Consider the following 20,527-nt stretch of genomic DNA (forward strand, 5'->3'; position numbering starts at 1 on the left):
ACCTCTTAAAAAAAAAATGCGCCAAGACTTTTACCTCCCGGGTGGTGTGGAAATAAAGTCAAATTTACAATATGTACAGTATAACGTAAAAGAAAATAACCAAAATGTATCCTAACATACCACAGACGATAGAGAGAGTGGGAGAGAGGGGGGGTGGAAGGCAGACCAGGGGCAGTGTTGAGTGCAGCTGAGTGAGAGATGGAGGAAGGGAGGGAACGAAGGAGGGAGAGAGTGACTGAATGAAAACAAATCATGACGCCACAACAACGAAGTCATCTGGCGCTATATGTAAAACAATAATATTTATAAACATAATTAGATATAATAAAAACAAAATAAAGAAATGAAAGCAGAAGTTTATAAGTCACTCATAAAAGAAACAAAATTTCCAAGGGTGACGCACATCTCCCCCAGGAGAGAGAGAGAGAGAGAGAGAGAGAGAAGGCAGGCAAGGGGCAGTGTTGAGTGCATTGTCAAGCTGAAGGAAAGATGAAGGGAGGGAAGGAAGGAGGGCGAGAATGATTGAATGAAAACAAATCAAGGCGCCGCAACACCAAGGTCATCTGGCGCCATATGTAGAACAATAATATAATAAAAAACAAAATAAAGAAATGAAAGCACAAGTTTATAAGACACATTAAAGAAACAAAAATCCCTAGAGTGACGCATATCTCCCCCAGGAGAGAGAGAGAGAGAGAGAGAGAGAGAGAGAGAGAGAGAGAGAGAGAGAGATAAGCATCGCGAGTATGGAAAACGTGACACCACTGTACAGAGGTTCGTGCCCCACCCAAACCGCCAGTTAAGAATGGTACGACCATGGCAGTAAGTTTTACTTTATGTCGGCTTACTTCCCCGATTCTCTAAGGACAAGAATTTATAAACTTTCTCAACAGTACACAGCAGACTCTGATTACTCACGCGTGCTGTTCATTAGTACTGTCAGCCTCTTGAGAAAGTGACTCCACCCCTGACAAACAATAACTAATGCTAATAATGATAAAAAAGTTCTTGCCGGTGCATAACTCCTGGCTGGCACAATGGATTTAAATTTGATACAAAAGAACTCGCCTAAGTACCAGTTATGAATAAAGTAAAGAGTTTGTGCAAACTAAGAGCAGCAACTAAAATAAGCTTAATGTGGAGAAATAAAACACAATTCTAATTATATTAAGTTCAAAGAAAAGGACTGTAAATTTATTGATTACAATTAAATAAATTTACGTTACATGAGTCTCAAAAATGAATTCAAAATAACAAGGAGAATATACTCACTCGCTCATTCAAAAACTAAACACACTTAAGCCTAGAAAAACGAAAAGAAATACTGGTCAGTGGAGAGGAGCCGAGCAAAAAGACTAGGCGCCTGTGCAGGACATCAGACACTACAATTCGCTAAGCCCGCTTCACCAATTCACCGTCTAGGTGGAGATTCAGGAACTCGCTGTACAACGAAGACGCTCTTCACGCTGGGCACAAACGGTCCTATTCTCGCGATGACTCAAAGCTGACTAACTTCAAATTATGAAAGGGGTAGGGGCTGGCCGTGTTTGCAGGAAGTAGGCGTGGCCTAAGTCAACGGTCAACGAGAGAGGGTGAACGATATATGCTCACAATAAATCACTCAGTGAAGGCACTAGTGTCGTGGGTAAGAATGGTCACTTGTGAAACAGTGACAAATGTTCTGAAAACCATCCCGATCGAGTGAATACGAGGACGGTTGAACTGAGTGATGCCCAGTGGGAATTCCAGTAGCGTTCGTGGTTTTCCCACTAAGGTACAACGTCACGAATTTATAAATACGCTCGCGCGAATTCGTGACACTTCTAGTCTGCAGAAAACATTAATCAGTTTCCTTCCTAGTACTTTTTAAATCATGCCTTGACTATATCAATTATCCTTTCCCATATACAGCAGTACCGAACCAAGGGGCTCGAGTATGGGTATATCGCCATTCACAACCCTTTCCCATCAGGAACTGCACTACATTTATTGTCTTCTGTTAACTCCATAAGTAATGAGCTGCACCAACAATTGCCGTTGCATTATCACTCAAGATATCTCTGCCGAATAATACGTCTTTGGAAGACGTGAATGAAGCTGTGTTTATATGTCCCCTCGTGTGAGGGCACATATAAATAATATTGCATAGACTTACCTTGAGATTCCATGCCAGTCTTTGCTGTTATAGCTCTCGTGTAGTCGACACCCATGACTATAAATGGACTGATTCATTCGAACTGAAATTCAGGAGGGAGCGGTGTATGCACTACTAGATAATGTTTTCCCTGTAGATGCTTATAGGTAATGCTGTAATTGTGTAATTATCGCAGCCTGTCGCATTCTGATTATCCATCTCTTCTGTTCTGTGAAAACTACGTGGTTGATTCCACAGTACTTGGAAAACATGACCTATTCCGTTCAGTAAGTCTGTAACTGAATGATTATAGTTAACAGTATACGATACTTAATGGAGTCCCTAGGAGTTGCCATTTGAATTTGGCCTCAATATTTAGTGAGTCTCTTGTCTAGATAAAAACTTAATTTGTCTTTTAAGAGTAGATGTCATAGATACCTACTTATCACCCTCGTCTAATACAACAATTTCTTGTGCAAAACATTCATTGTATAAGACAGTACCTTGTTCTCAGCAGTCTTAATCTTGTGTAACAATTGAGCAAGGTCTCTCTTTGTTTCATCGAATACTTCCCATCCTACTGAATTCTTCTTCCCTTGTCGCCTTTCTTCTTCTCCCAGTCATTCCCAACTACTTACACTTGCCCTGTTTTCGTTCTTTATACTCAGCAATTCCTTCAAATCTTCCCTCCATTCACTCACTTCCTATCCCTTCTCCACCAACATTCTGCCATTTTTATCTTTCACCCATTTACTGTTCCTCTTATCACCCTGTATTATGCTCTTGACATTTCAAATCAGTTTCATACATTCCCTTCACTTTACACCTAGTGTTCTCCCATTCTCTTCATTCACTCTTTTCTTTCTCTCTCACTATTATTTTTTTTTTCATCCTCTCCTCTTCTTTACATGTAACTCCCTTTTCTGTCTCTCTATATCCTCCATTCCTCTAATTCCTTTCTAGTTACTCTTTACTTTCTTGTTCAGTTCCAAAGCTCGTTTCATCTTTTCGTTCCACCGCCCTGTTCCTTTCACTCGATGTTTTCTCTTCACCCCACACCCAGCCTCACATGCTGGACAGATTTTTTATGTATCATGCACATGCCTTCCACCTCCTTCATCTGTTCCAAATCATTTCTGCTTAGTCACTCTTCCCGTTTTCTCTTGACTGCCGCCTTTCTTTCTTCGTCCTGCAGTCTTTCTACTCTTCGTGCATGAACTGCTTCCCCCTCTGTCTGTTTATACCTCTCATTGCTTTTGCACCTCTGTCTTAGACATTGTACTGATCCGAAAGTCAGCTCACCCATCCTCTATGCAATCTCGCATTCAGCACAGATCCATTCAGTCATCGACACACACATAATCAACCATTGCCTTACGTACGTGCCATTTATACGTTTGGATCATCTTATGCTTATATATGATACTGGCTATTACCAAGCCCTTCCCTGCACAGTGTCCAACAGACTGTCATTCCCATCCATTTCAGTGGGTATACCTCATTGGCCAACCACTCCCTGAACTCCAACATTCCCCACTTTTATATTCATCTATCTATCTATATACCTAGGCTGCTTCCCCCAAGGAAAGGGAGGTAGCCGAGACAGGACGACTCACTCTCCATTTACTCATCCATTCAAACACATTCATTCGCATCTTAGCCCCAAAGGGGAGAACGGACAGATCCTCACCGCATCACACCGCACAAGGGTCAACTGCGCAATGCAAGCAGTGACATCCACAGCAGGGCCCGACAGCAGAACTGGTTTACCCCTGCCACATCATAACAGACCCATCCCCTTACCCGCACCTGGCCTGACTAGCTGATCAGACCAAATGCGGGAGAATATCCCCTCAGGGCTGCGTCATCACTTATTCATTCACAATTTCTCTCCATTTATTTCTGTCACGCACAGCCACTCTTCCTTGCTCAACAGACATCCCTCTCGCATCCAGCGCTCTCTTCACACTGTCCATCCATCCTATTCGTGGTCTTCCTCTCAGTCTTACACCTCTCACATCAGATCTAGTTATCTTTTTCACCAATCGCTCATTATCCATTCTCTCCATATGCCCAAACCATTGCAACACCCTCTGCTCAACTCTACCAGCCATCTCCCGAACAACTCCAGTTCTCCTTCGCACTTCATCATTTCGCACTCGATCCATACGCGTCACTCCACACATACTCCTCAGACATCTCATCTCCATTACATTCAAACTTTTCCTCTCTGCTACACCCATATTCCATGTTTCAGCCCCATATAACGCAGTCGGTACCACAACACCCTCATACAGCCTTCTCTTTACATCCATTCTAAGCGAACGACATTTAAACACTTTTTCATTCCTCCCAGCACCTTTCCTACTTCATTTATTCTAAACTTCACTTCTGCATCTATTCTTCCATCCACAGCAACATGTGACCCTAGATATTTAAAACAATCTACCTCCTCAAGCAACTCACCATTCAAAACTATATTCATCCCCCTACCATCTATCAACCTCGTACACTTCATCACTTTACTCTTATTCTCATTTACTTTCAATTTCCTCCTTTCACACACCCTTCCAAACTCCTCTACCAACTGTCTCAATCTCTCCTTTGAATCAGTCACCAGTGCAGTATCATCTGCAAACAGCAGCTGCTTCAGATTCCACTCTCCTCCATCAACATTTACCAGACTCAGACCACCTAAAACTCTTGCATTCACCTCCCTTACAACACCATCCATGTAAATATTAAACAACCAAGGCGACATCACACATCCCTGTCGCAGCCCCACTCTCACGGGAAACCAATCACTCACAGCATTTCCCACTCTTACACACGTTCTACTATTTACATAAAAACTTTTCACCCCTTTTAGTAACCTACCATCAAGTCCATACAATCTTAAAACAGTCCACAAAGCCTCCCTATCAATTCTATCATACGCTTTCTCTAAATCCATAAATGCCCAAAACACATCCTTGCCTTTCGCTAAATACTTTTCACACACTTGTCTCACAGCAAACACCTGATCAACGCATCCCCTCCCTCTCCTAAAGCCACACTGCTCATCACTAATCACTCCCTCTGTACCCTCTCTAACTCTCATAATTAACACTCTACCATACACTTTACCTACAACACTCAACAGACTTATACCCCTAAAGCTAGTACATTCATACTTATCACCCTTGCCTTTATACAACGGGACCACACAAGCACTTGCCCAGTCAATTGGCACCATACCTTTCTCAAAGCACACATTCAATAATCTTACTAACCAGTCAACAATAGTCACTCCACCACCCTTCAGGCATTCCACAGCACACCCATCCATACCTGCAGCTTTCCCTGTTTTCATCTCCTTTACTGCCTTCTCCACTTCCTCCTTAGTGATCAAAGAATCATTCAACTCTCCCAACACATTTATTCCTTGCACCCTTCTATCTGCCACAATCTCAGCCACCCTTTCCTCCTCTACATTTAACAATCTTTCAAAATACTCTGCCCATCTCTTCCTTACTGCATCCATCTCAATTAACATCCTTCCATCCTCTGCTTTTACTCGTTCTTCCTTCCCAGACTCTCCCTTTCGCACCCTTTTCACCTCCTTCCAAAACATTTTCTTATTCTGTTGAAAATTCTCTGTCAGCCGCCTACCCCACCTCTCATCTGCTGCCACTTTAGCATCACGCACAGCCCTTCTCGCTCTATTCCTCTTTTCCTTATACCTTTCATATGACATCTCATCCTTCCTCTGCAGCCACACTTCATATGCACGTCTCTTCTCAGCCACAGCCATACTTACTTCCTCGCACCACCATTCACTTCCTTTTCTTACACCACCACCCACACGTCTCACACCACACACCTCTTCTGCATGCCCCACCACAGCACTCTTAAACAACTGCCATTCCTCCTCCACACTGCCATTTTCCCGATCTTTCACTGCGTTCCACTCATCTTTCAATTTCTCCTGATACTCTATCTTTTTCTCTCTTTTATCCAACTCACTCACTTTCAAAACCTCCCTGCCACACCTAACCCTCCTAGCTCTCACCCATCTCTTACCTACTCTTAACTTTCCCTCCACCAGGTAGTGGTCAGACATACCTCCACCCTCCCCTCTCAGAACTCTCACATCCAACAATCTTCCTATTACATTCCTAGACACAACCACATAGTCCATCAAGGCTCTATCAACAACCCTTCCACCCTCCAGTCTCACCCATGTATACTTATAAATATCTTTCTTCTCAAACAGCGTATTCCCAATCACCATCTCTCGCTCAACACACATCGCTATCATTCGTTCCCCATTTTCATTTCTTCCAGGCACACCATGCACACCAACTACGCCTTCAACTGCTACATTTCCCACTCTAGCATTCAGATCTCCCATCATTACCACATTCACATTCGCTCCAAAACTCTGCAGACACTCATCAACATCATTCCAGAAAGACTCCCTCTCTTCTTCATCCCTTTCACTACCAGGCCCATATGCACTCACAAACACCCACAACTCACGTTCAAATTTCACTTTCACCCACATCAGTCTCGATGACACCTCCTTCCATTCAATCACACACTGCTGTACTTCCGGACTCACTAACAAGGCCACACCTTCTCTTGCCCTTCTTCTATCAACACCTGACAATCTTCCATTCACACTTCCAAACATAGATTCCCCCTTCCCTTTCATCTTCGTTTCACTCAAAGCTAACACATCCAACTTTCTTCTCACAAACATTCTCCCAATCTCCTCCCTTTTAGCCTCAATTGTACTACATCCACGCACATTCATAGACCCAATCTTCAGGGTACGGGGATAACTCCATCCCCCGTCCCTTTCTCTGGCCTGTCTCTTTTTAGGAACTAAAAAACAGAGGAGGGGGTCCTTAGTCCCCTCACCCCGCCCCTTTTAGTCGCCTTTTACGACACGCAGGGAATACGGTGGCAGTATTCTTCCTAACACAACCCGGCCGCAGAGTAGTAGCACCACCCCATAGTGCGGCCAGGTTGTGTCCCCCCCGCCACAGACTTCTCCAAGCACGCTTTCACATTCGCACAGAACTCGTCTTTCACTCTAGCCTCTCGCCCCTCTGTCAGAACATACACACATTCGCCTATATTTGTATTCTCACTCCCATTCTTACCCATATAGTCCAAGATCCAACTGATTCATATCCCCTTAGTCTCTTCTTCCGTCCTTTGTATGCAACAATGCATACACCTTTTTTTACCCTCTCACTGTCATCTGCGAGTACTACAGCACATACCTCATCCATACTCTCACTCTCACACGTTCACCTCTCCCATTTAGTCTCAGTAAGCCCAAATACATCTCTGTTTATCTGTCTATTATCTATCTATCTATCTATATCTAAATATCTATCTGTCTCTCTATATCTATATCTAAATATCTGTCTATTTGTCTATCTACATCTATCTATCTATCTATCTATCTATCTGTATCTGTATCTGTATCTATCTATCTATCTATCTATCTATCTGTATCTGTATCTATATCTATATCTATCTATCTATCTATCTATCTATATTCTTATGTATTTGCTTCTGTCTGTCCATCTATCTATCTATATCTACATTTATCTTTCGATCTATTTATTAGTCTATTATCATATACATACATATATGTATTTGCTTCCTAAAACACCTGTTCAATCTCATTTTCTTTCATGCCATGATTGCCACCACACAGATTGCAAGTTGCCATCTTCAATGTGCTCTTTGACAGGTCCTTAGCCGGTTACTGTAGGTTCGTCCGGGTCCACGACTTTGTGTTTGCATTTATAGTTAACTAATTCCTGGGTCGAGGCACTGGGCCTCCACCAACCCGCTTTGCCAACCTGACACTCAGAGAACACGTAGGTTTGGTTGTATGGCTATTACCCAGCGTGGTAAATGTTTTCCTGGCTTACGGGAAACTATTTGGCTTGTCACTCACTGTAGAATCACCTAAGATCAGCCCTGCGTCATGTGACTGGACGATGGGTGCTCCAATCTGCAGTCCATAACATACCAGTCTCACACTGAATAAGACAGTCATCATATTTACTCCTTCCTATCTTAGATGGCAGGCTCTTAATGGAGAATGAAAAATCATGCTTACAGGGTGCGTTGTATTTGTAACCGCCTACACAACACCTCAGGCGGATAGGAGGGTAAATTTCCAACGAGCAAAAATTTCTCCTCCAAAGGAGTAAGAAATACATATGAGAGTTTAAACACACTTCCTTTCATTACAGTTTTCATCGACAGACTATTTTGGATTTTACATAAATGTATGAAGACCAATATTAGCCATAGCAGAATGGACGTTATTAATGGCGCTCTACTTGAATGGTTGAGCGACAAAATCCGACTAGCCTTTGATCAAACTTAGTCATCTAAGAAATTATATAAAGGTCTTCGTTTGAGGCCATTGACTACCCTCTCCATTTATCAAAAGACAAAGTAAATAAGAAAATGACAGCCATTTGGATAACGATGCAATCTTTAACGTACATTGAGGGAAGGAAATAGTTGGAAACGATTTAGGTAATTTAAGCTATTTTTCGAAAAACTGTGTGTCCCAGTCAACAGTTGGGTTGGAGGTTATGTAGAAACATCAATATTTCCATTAAAGTTTATAGCACATTAATATTCCTCAAGATATGCCGGTGCACACGCACACATTAATCATTATCTTTCGTTTATATTCTGGTAACGGTAAAAAGTACTATACCGTAATTGAAACACCATCATCTTATAACCAATTTACACATACGCGCGCGCGTTTGTATGTGTGGGTGGGTGGGTGTGCATGCTGAGGTGTGTTTGGAAATGTGTGCATGTGTGTGTGTGTGTGTGTGTGTGTGTGTGTGTGTGTGTGTGTGTGTGTGTTTCTGCGTGCATGAATGCAAGTATCTGTGCGTGCAGGCGCATGTATACATGGTGTATGTAAGTGTGTGTGTGTGTGTGTGTGTGTGTGTGTGTGTGTGTGTGTGTTTATATATGTACATACATATATATACGTATATATCCCTCCATCCATCATCCAGTCCTATGTCGCCACAAAAGTAGCATAGGAACCCGGGCCTAGGCAAGTTGGTCCTGACATTTAAGATGAGAGTGACCAGCCTCACTCATCCTTGAGTGGCTTTACGTGAGCAATAAACCCCAGCCACCCCTTGGATATAAACCTACACCGGCTCAATCCGACTGGAGCACCTTAAATAGTCTACCCACTAAACCACCAACGCCAATATTTGGTTATTTGGTTACAACCCAGTGTGGTATATGGTTTCCAGGTGTACAGGAAACCTTTTTTTTTTTTTTGTATTGCAAATTTAAGATCCATTCATTTCGAGATGCCTGGACACACTGCGTTTGAAAGACCGGAGATCATAGGAAGTAGGAAATACAGACAGAGGGATACAGTTCCAGAGTTGACCTGTTGCATAAATGAAGGACTGGAAGTAACGGTTAACTCTTCCATTAGAGAGCTGGACAGAAATGGGATGAAAGTCTGTTGCTAGACGGGTGCTACGCGCCCGTCGCAGAGGTGGAGGGATGCATGCAAACAGTTAAAAGAAGCAGTGACCATTGAAGTAGCGATAGAAAAGAGATAGAGGTGCATTAGTGCGGTGAAGAGACAGAGGTTGAAGGGAGCCAGTAAGAGGGGAAGAGTTGATGAGAAGAAAAGCCTTTGACTCCATCCTATTGAGAAGAGCTGTATGTGGGGAGCCTCCCCACACATGAGAGTTGTATTCTTCACAGGGGCGGATAAAACCCGAGTATAAAGTCAACACTGTGCAGAGGTAAACAAGGCACGAAGTCGGCTTAAAACACCTAATCTCTTGGAAGCAGATTTTACAAGAAATGTAATATGATCTTTCCAAGATAAATCACGAGAGAATGAAACCCCAAGTATGTTTAAGGATGATGCAGGATTTAGTTGGATAATATTAAACACAAGTGGATGTTCCTGTGTAAGATTTTGTCGGGTTGATAGGTGTAAGAACTGAGTCCTTGGTGCATTAAAAACAAGATTACTTCTACCCCAGTCAGAGATACGAGCCAAGTCAGACATTAAGTGTGGCATAGCCTCATCCCTTGTTTGTTGAAGTAACTGCTGAGATGGGCGTTGCGGGAACCGAATGGAAGGGCGAAGGGTGGAATCATCAGCGTATGAATGGATAGTTTAGATTTACAGCTTAGAAGGTCATTGATGAATATAATGAAGAGACTTGGTGATAGGAAAGAGCCCTGAGGAACACCACTGTTGATAGATCTAGGAGAAGAACGGTGGCCCTCTTCAAAAGCAGTTATAAAACTACCAGAAAAGGAAGTTATAAATGAAGACACAGATAGAAGGATAGAAACCCTGAGAGGGTAGTCTGAAAATTAAAGATTTATGCCAGACTCGATCGAAAACCTTTCAGATGTAAAGTGCAATGGCAAAGCTTTCGCCAAAGTCCCGAAAGTAGGATGACCAGGAGTGTGAGAGGTAGGTGAGAAGATCGCCAGTGGAGTGTCCCTGACGGAACACATACTGACGATCAGAGAGAAAGGTTGAGATAGGAAAGATGCTTTAAAAGGTTTCTGTCAGTAACAGACTCGAAAGCTTTTAAGACTCAGGATGTTAAAGCAATTGAGCGATAGTTAGAGAGATGGGCATGGTCACCCTTCTTTGGGACTGGCTGAATGAGAGCAAACTTTCAGCAAGAAGGAAAAGTACAAGTTGATAGACAAAGGCGAAAGAGTTTACCTATACTCAGCTTTGTTTTATCGAGGCGAAGGTGCACTAGATAGGTTGATGATGATTGGCTGAATGCAACATTACTTTATAGTCTCTTTAATCGTTGGCATTATTAATTAACAACATATATCTGAGAGGGAAATCTGGGTTAGAAATGTTATTCGGACATGTTGCATTCAACCAGTCATCACCAACCTGTCAAGTGCATCTTCACTTCAGTAAAGAAAAAAATTGAGTATAGGCAGGGTTTAAGCACAGAAGCAGAGTTCTTGAGGATAACAGGAGGGACACATCAGGCCTATATGCCTTGTCACTCACTGTAGAGTCAACCATAGGCAGAAGGAAGAGGAAAGAATGAAGAAAGAAAAAGACAGAAGAGGGAGTGTAAAGTCATCCGTAGGCAGAAGAAAGAGGAAAGAATGAAGGAAAGAAAGACAGAAGAGGAAGGAAGGAAGGAAGAGAGGAAAGGCAGACACCCAAAGCAGTACTGTATCGAGTGAGTGGATGGTTATCGCCCCCACCTACCACCCATAATAAATATATATATATATATATATATATATATATATATATATATATATATATATATATATATATATATATATATATATATATATATATATATATGAGCCTCTGTGGTACAGTGGTAAAGTGTGCATTTGCTTACACTGAAGAACGAGGGTTCGCGTCTCACCAGAGTAATAAACTCTGGGAGCGTTCTTCTGGCCACGTACTGCTTGGCGGACATAAAGGGTGCTGTGATTGAACCAGTGTCGCATACTATAAAGTATGCTTGCACCCAGTTGGCTTGCGCGGGCCGATTACGCTTGGTTCACACACTACACACACATCCAAAGCCACTCCAACATTACAGTTACACTTACAAACACTTCTCACCCTACATACAATCTCTACCAGACAGCCTAAGCCACTTGGTAGAGATACATTGGCTGTATCGTCCCCACTTCGGTCAGGATAGCCCGGTCCTGCAGTGGACACTCAACCGGGAGATGAGATGAGATATATATACTGATAGCTAGTTAGACAGATAGATATTATATATAGATAGATAAATAGATAGATAGATATAGATAGATAGTTAGACAGATAGATATATATTGTTATAGGCTATATACAGATCCGGCCTTGGGGGAAATGTGCCTAAGTGGAAACATAAGTCCAAGGAGTTCATGGAAGAAATAGTCCCAAGTGAGGAAAGTAGATTAATGTGGGGGCTCGGTGTGGCCCTTGGGGAGGAAATAGGTTCATGGGTTAAAATAGGTCCATGGATGAAATAGGTCCATGTGGGGAAATACTGTAGGTCTATTGGGGAAATGGTTCCATAAAAAAAGAAAATAGGTCATTAAACGGAAGATGGGTCCATGGAGGAAAGCTAGGCCAATGGAAGGAAAGTGGACCCAAGGGTGATAGCAGGTCCACGGGGGAAACAAGTCCGTAGGGGAAATAAGTCTACGGGGAAAATAAGGCCATAAGGGAATAAACAGATTCACGTGTAGTATAAAATGTCCACTGGTATCAGAGGTCCATGGGGGAAAGTGGATTCATTGAGGAATATCGGTATGTGGGGAAAATAGATCCATAGAGGAATACAGGTCCACAGCCAAAAAGGGAAATGAGCCCAGGGGGGAAAATTGGTACAGGGGGGATTAAAAGGTCGTGGAGGAAAATGGGTCAATGGAATGATAATAGGACCATAGGGAAAAAAAGACTGCGGGAAGATGAACCCTAGCAAGTGTGACCGGAGACGGGTTATTGTGCTAATATGCAGAAAGGAAAAGAGCAATTTCAAGTTACGCCAAAAGAGACAGAGTGTAATACCTATGAGTTTGATTAATTATTTTCACTTAAGGTGTACAAAATCACTGCATTTATCACCCGCGTTATCCCATTGTGCAACTACAGTATGACAATTGCTACTTTATGGCAGGTCTTTGTCTTTTTTTTTATTCATTTGGACTGATGTATTGAGAGAGAGAGAGATTTTCATTCTTCTTCCTCCAGTGTCTCCTTCCTGTCCTCCTCCCTCACGTCTCTCGTCCCTTGTGTCATCATCGTTACACTGATGGCGGAAGTTAACGAAAAAGTGCAGTCATGAAATTAGGGCAAGTTCCCTCTCTTCCACTCTCCCTCCATGTTTCTCCTCCAGTTCCTCCTCCAACTCCTCATCCTCTCTCTCTCTCTCTCTCTCTCTCTCTCTCTCTCTCTCTATGTATGTATGTATGTACATATATATATATATATATATATATAGATAGATAGATATACAGATATATATATATATATATAGATAGATATATATATAATTTATTTATTAATTTGTTTATTTATGTATATCACACATACATGTGGTAGGTGGTGGCGACCATCATCCACTCACTTGATGTAGTGCTGCCTACTTCTTCCTTAGCCTTTATCATTCTTTTTCTGTGCCTGCCCTCCTCTCTTCCTATTTGTCCCATCTTTCCTGTCACTTCTTATTGCTTTTCTTTCCCTTACAAGTGGCTTTACACTAAATGACAAGCCAAATGGTTTCCTGTAAGCCAAGAAACCATTTACAACGGTGGGTGGTAACTATATAACCAAACCATACGTACTCCCTATGTGTCAACAAGTGGGTTGGTGGAGGGTTAGTGCCCCTCCGCCAAATAACTCAAAGTCAAATGGCCACCCCTTACAGGATTATGGCGTCTGGCAATAGATAGATAGATGGATAGATAGACACATACATACATACATACATACGAGCAAGTAACCTGGCGTTGCCCTGGAAAAAAATATCCTCTTGCATACCGGAATTGCCTGTGACCCTGGAGGGCCACTTCCCTTTGGCAGACGACCCTTGCGGTCGGTCTCATTTTTCTCACTGGATTTATGTTCCTCCTTGGGCCTAAAGCCCCAGGGATATATTCCCCAGGAACTAAAATATTCCATGACTCTCTTCACACCATGGTCGTCTTTCTTATGGACCTACTTTTACCAACAACCCACCCACCCTGCCCACTAAACCACCCACCCACTCTGTCCCTGTCAGTCATGTACCCATCCTGCCCATCCACTCACCAACCCAACCATTTTTTTAATTTAAGGTAAGGAAATCAATTGCTGGAAGCCCTCAACATTGCTCCTTTCAAGAAAAAAATAATAAGATTCTTTCATTTTCAGATAGCCTACCTAGACACATTCCATTTAAAAGACTGGGGGTCATTGGCAGATGGAAATACAGATAGAGGAAGACAGCTCTAGAGCTGACCTGCTTCAAAAATGAAGGACTGGGAGTATCGTTTGATTCTTACACCAGAGCGTTGGACAGAAAAGAGGTGACGGTTTGCTACCAGACTGGTGCTACACGCCCGCTGTAATGGAGTAGGAATTCAAGCAGACAGTTCAGAAGAGAAACGACAATTGAAGTAACGATAGAAAAGTTTTAAAGATGCAATAGTTCGGCGAAGATACGTAGATCTGAAGGAGTCACAAAGAGAAGGAGAGCTGAGGAGACAAAAAGCCTTTGAATTCACCTTGTTGAGAAGAGCTGTATGTGGGGAGCCCCCCCTCCCCCACAAATGAGAGTTGTCCTCCGCACAGGAAACCCTTCTACAAAGTCAACAGCTGTACTGTGGGTAAAATCTCTTGAAGGCAAATCTTGCAAGAGATGTAATATGGTCTTTCCACGATAAATTCCGAGATGAAGCCCCAAATATATTCAGCATGCTCACCTACCCACCCAGTCACCCTGCCCGCCCACCCACACTGCCCCACAATGCCCCACCACATTATCCCTCCCACCCACTCGACCCAGTCCACCCCATCCATCTGACTCGTTTTAATGATGATACAGTTGTAGGGGTAAGTTTAAAACTCAACAGAAACTGGTCTCCAAGCTTCATCATCGATTAATGACTCAGTTACTTTTAATAATGGCCATTAAGTTAAACCACAAAAATAAACTTCCCCTAAAGTTACTCCAGCTAGACCTCTTTAAATCCATTTAGATAGTTCCCCTAAATTTATATCATTTCTATAGCAGAAAAACAGGAAAGGATGGAAAGGGATGGAGTAACAAAGGAATGGGAAGGAGTGAAAGAGAGGCAGGGACAGGGATAGGAAATGGCAGGGGGAAATTGGAAAGAGTTAGTAGGAAGGACTTGAAAAGAAACGGGTGACATAAATAGGAGGGGAAGAATGTATAAAAAGGCAGGGAATGAGAAAAGGGAGATACCAAGCAGGGGAAAGAGTGATACGAGGAAGCTAAGACAGTGATGCAAGTGACAGACACAATTTCACGTACATTATATTATATATATATATATATATATATATATATATATATATATATATATATGTGTGTGTGTGTGTGTGTGTGTGTGTGTGTGTGTGTGTGTGTGTCATTCTCTGACTAAATATATCTGTGCTGCTTCCTTATCTCCTAATTCTACTGACTATGAAAACCTCTTCGATTACCGGTATCTTACTTCTACGATGGAACACATTCTATCCGTTTCTCCTTTCCCTGAAATCTCCATTCTAGGAGATTTCAATGTTCATTACCACTTATGGCTCTCCTCTCCTTTCAATGATCCACCTGGTGAAAGAGCCTACATCTTTTCTATCCTTAATGAACTAAAGCAGCTTGTACAGCGCCCTACCCGTATCCCTGACCGCCTTGGAGAGAGCTCCAACATACTTGACTTCTTCCTTACAAATAATCATTCTGCTTACACTGTTAATCTTTCCTCTCCATTGGGCTCCTCCAATCACAACCTTATTACCTTGACCTGTTCTATCGCTCCGGTATGGCCCGTGGACCCCCAAAGAATCGTCGTCTGTGGCACTTTGGAGCTGAGGATTGGGAGGCCCTTAGGCAGTACTTCTTTGATTTTCCCTGAAATGATTTTTGCTTCCATGGCCGGGAGCCATCTGAGTGTGCTTTGAGCATTACGCAAGTTATTTTCTCGGGCATGGAAGCATGCATTCCCTTCTCATATCCTTTGACTAATGTAAGAAAGCCTTGGTTTTATTACGCCTGTTCTGATGCTGTGTGGTAGGACTCCATATTATAATTGCAAATCATAATAAATAGATAGATAAATAGATAGATAGAGAGACAGATAGAAGCAGGGAGTCAGATGATGAGAAGGTATTGTGTCTGCAAGTTACACTGAGGAAAGCTGACGACAGCGGCCAGTAAGGAGATGATGCAGTTAGCTGTCAGCAGTCCTCTCGTGAACAAAGACCTAGTCCATCCACGAGGAACACACGTGACACACCCCTGCTACACCAGAATTTAGGAAAGAGAGCTCAGACGGAGGTTAGCTATAGAACAGAGAGGTCGAGAAGGGGACAAGCGATCCTAGAGACAGGTCACGGGAGAAGGGCTTGGCAATTTGAGAGAGAGAGACAGATAGCGAGACAGGGAGGTAGCTACCCGGGACTTATACTTCGTTCCGTGTGAGAGACTTGTACTATTTCCAAGACAAATAAAAATAGTCCCATACTATTCTTTACCTCTCCTGTCACTACATGACAAATGGGGAAGCTACTACAAGATATAAAAGCCGCTCGACCACAAGTCTAAAATATATATATATATAACTCAACTACAACTCAAGCACAAAGAACCACAAAGTATTTTATGACACAAAGTCATTTATGACATTTGGTAGCAGCGAACGTATACGAACCTCGTCTACGAATCAACATTAAATTCCTACAAAATATCAAGATTGAAAACAAGAATATCTCTCTCTCAACCAACAACACAACCAGCTCCTGACAGTATTCTCTCCAACCAGCCCCCTCCGTCTCCCAGATCATCATGCTGATGCAGAGGTCAAGAGATCACACGACGCCTTGCAAGTAGTTTAACAAAATATTGATACGATCTTGCAATTTCTACGACGAATCAGCGAACTACAACCATCTTCAATCAACTACAATTAACAACTCTACGTCGTCTGTATAATCTTCTACACGCACCTACAAGTAGCGGCAGTCTTCATCCCACGACGAGTAAATCACTAGAGAAAAGGACCGAGAAAACATCGACAAAGAAAAACGGTACAAACAAACAAAGAGTGAGACACGACTCATAACTCATCTTACTCACTCGTCTTATCTTACTCACTCGTCTTCACTCAAGTTACTCATCGCTACTCATTCACTCACCACAGCTACCAGTGTGGGAAGTCGAGGTCATCATGCGTGCTTGCTGAAAATACGCCACGTCAGTCAACTCACCACCTGCACCACCACACACACCATTTCCTCCACGGTAAAAATTAGTGAGTTACATAGTTACTTCATTTATACAATACACAGTGATAGACAATAAGCTTCTGCACAAACATATAAAACGTGCTGTATAGTTACAGCTTAAATACACATACTTACTTCAGTTATCTGCATAACTCAAACACTAAATAATCACCAACAATAATTATTTTACACTGTATATATTCATTCATTTATTATAACATTTATTTACTACCAACGAGTGTTACCATTTATACCTACATAAAATACGTGTTTCATACATACAGCTATACATTATTACATCTACAAAGTGATAAAGAAAATATACCATCACAGTTACTCAGTGAGCGATTAAAAGAACTGTATTAAACATTTATTAATTAAAGCTACCTAGTGGAAACAGACAAATTAAGTTACAAGGTAAACTAGAAAAAAAAAAAATGGCCAACACAAATGACGTTAGCAAGAGTGAACATCTTCAACACAATCGTGAAGGCAATGATTTCCACACAGTGCTGACACACATATTACTCACGATAGGTACAGGTGAACAACAAGTCAGTGTGTATAGTTAATACTGTATATAGTGTATATATTTTTTATATAAAATAACAAAATATGGGACTATATAATATCATTTTCAGTAATACCTGTGCAATATAAACTAAACTTTAAAAAAGTATCCCAAGGAAATTAGCCAGTATTTATGCAACCATGAACAACATGGGAAAAGCGTACACAAGCAAAGAAAAACAAACTATAGAAAATCAATACATACAAAAAAAAAAAAAAAAAAATGAAAGAAAGAAAGAAAAGTAAGAAAGAAAAAAGAGAAATAGAGTAAGATCACATAACAAACAAATGAAAATAAGTGTAAGTGTTACTACATATGCCAAAATACCACATAAACTACAAACAAAAAAGCAAATTGTTGTCTCCACAAACAAGTGGCATGGCACATCATCACTATCATCAACCGCAGCATATGTTAGGACTGCAATTATTACAATTATGTAACTCCATATTATAATTATGTAACGACAAACGATTACATTATGTTACATTTGTTACAATTATGTAACTACAAACAATATGTACCAATTTATGTGACAGTTGCATTAACAAGATGTAACTTTTATGTAACTTTAACTACAATTATGTAACTACAAACAATACTGCAAACAATATGTACCATTTCTGTGACAGTTGCATTAACAAGATGTAACTTTTATGTAACTTTAACTACAATAATGTAACTACAAACGATATGTAACAATTATGTAACGACAAACAATTGCATTATGTTACACTTTGCCAATTAACAGTTGCATTAACAAGATGTAACTTTTATGTAACTTTAACTACAATTATAAGGCCAAGACACTTATGTAATAGTTGCATTAACAAAATGTAACTACAGTTATAAGGCCAACACAATTATGCATTAACACAATATAAGTCATACAATTATAGCACAATTCTGTATTACCAGTATCATCATACAAGTTAGGTGAAATATTAGACATTACTAAAGTGATAACTCTATGTAATGTATAACCTAGCAGTATTACCATTGCACAATTATTTGCGTACGTCTGTTGTACATACACGTCTTACAAAGTGTTATACAACAACCATTGCATTTATTCAGATATGTATACAACTTGTTTAAAATGTAATATTACTGAATAATCACTATTTACTATGAATATTATATGTATACAATATTCATACAATTATGCTACTTTTACAATATTATGTATTTCACTTAATTAGCTTGTAAGTTCGTTATAATGTGTATATAGTATGTATTAATATATTATGACTATTAAATGTCGATGGTACGCCATTTTTGCGCGGCCGAGCAGTGTGGTAGGACTCCATATTATAACTGCAAATCATAATAAATAGATAGATAAATAGATAGATAGAGAGGCAGATAGAAGCAGGGAGTCAGATGATGAGAAGGTATTGTGTCTGCAAGTTACACTGAGGAAAGCTGACGACAGCGGCCAGTAAGGAGATGATGCAGTTAGCTGTCAGCAGTCCTCTCGTGAACAAAGACCTAGTCCATCCACGAGGAACACACGTGACACACCCCTGCTACACCAGAATTTAGGAAAGAGAGCTCAGACGGAGGTTAGCTATAGAACAGAGAGGTCGAGAAGGGGACAAGCGATCCTAGAGACAGGTCACAGGAGAAGGGCTTGGCAATTTGAGAGAGAGAGACAGATAGCGAGACAGGGAGGTAGCTACCCGGGACTTATACTTCGTTCCGTGTGAGAGACTTGTACTATTTCCAAGACAAATAAAAATAGTCCCATACTATTCTTTACCTCTCCTGTCACTACATGACAAATGGGGAAGCTACTACAAGATATAAAAGCCGCTCGACCACAAGTCTAAAATATATATATATAACTCAACTACAACTCAAGCACAAAGAACCACAAAGTATTTTATGACACAAAGTCATTTATGACAGCTGTCACAACAAGCAGAGGGCCTATAAAAGGTACCAGAGCCAGCCCACCCCTGAATCACATCTTACTTATGTTTCTGCCTGGAATCGTGCTAAGTCTGTTCTTCGCTCTGCTAAAAACAGTTTCATCCGTAGTAAATGCTTTCAACTCTCCAACTCGAATTCTTCCTGCTCCATCTGGCACCTTGCCAGAAACCTTTCTAACAACTTTACCTCATCATCCTTCCTTCCTCTTTTCTACTCTGATGGCTTTTTTGCTATTTCTTCTACTGGTAAAGCAGATCTCTTCGCTCAGACTTTCTCCTCCAATTCCACCTTAGATGATTCTGGTGTTGTTCCTCCATCACTTCCCTACTCTGACTTCATCATGGCTGACATTAAAATTTCTTCAGCTGATGTATTTTCTGCCATCACTGGTCTTAATAATAACAAGGCATATGGGCCTGATGGAGTCCCTCCTGTTGTCCTCAAGAACTGTGCTTCTGTGCTTACACCCTGCCTAGGTAAACTCTTTTGCCTCTGTCTTCCAACTTGTACCTTTCCTTCTTGCTGGAAGTTTGCTCTCATTCAGACAGTCTCAAAGAAGGGTGACCATTCCTAACCCTCTAACTATCGTCCAATTACTTTAACATCCTGTATTTCAAAAGTTTTCGAGTCAATTCTTAACAGAAATTTTTGTTAGCATCTTTCCTATCACAATCTTCTTTCTGATCGTCAGTATGGGTTCCGTGAGGGACGCTCCACTGGCGATCTTCTCACCTACCTTTCAGACTCCTGGTCATCCTCCTTTCGGGACTTTGGCGAAAGCTTTGCCATTGCACTTGACATCTCAAAGGCTTTCGATCGAGTCTGGCACAAATCTTTAATTTCCAAACTGCCCTCG

Source organism: Coenobita brevimanus, chromosome 57 (assembly GCF_032717465.1).
Source record: "Coenobita brevimanus isolate Jiangsu-jjx chromosome 57, ASM3271746v2, whole genome shotgun sequence".
NCBI lineage: Eukaryota > Metazoa > Arthropoda > Malacostraca > Decapoda > Coenobitidae > Coenobita > Coenobita brevimanus.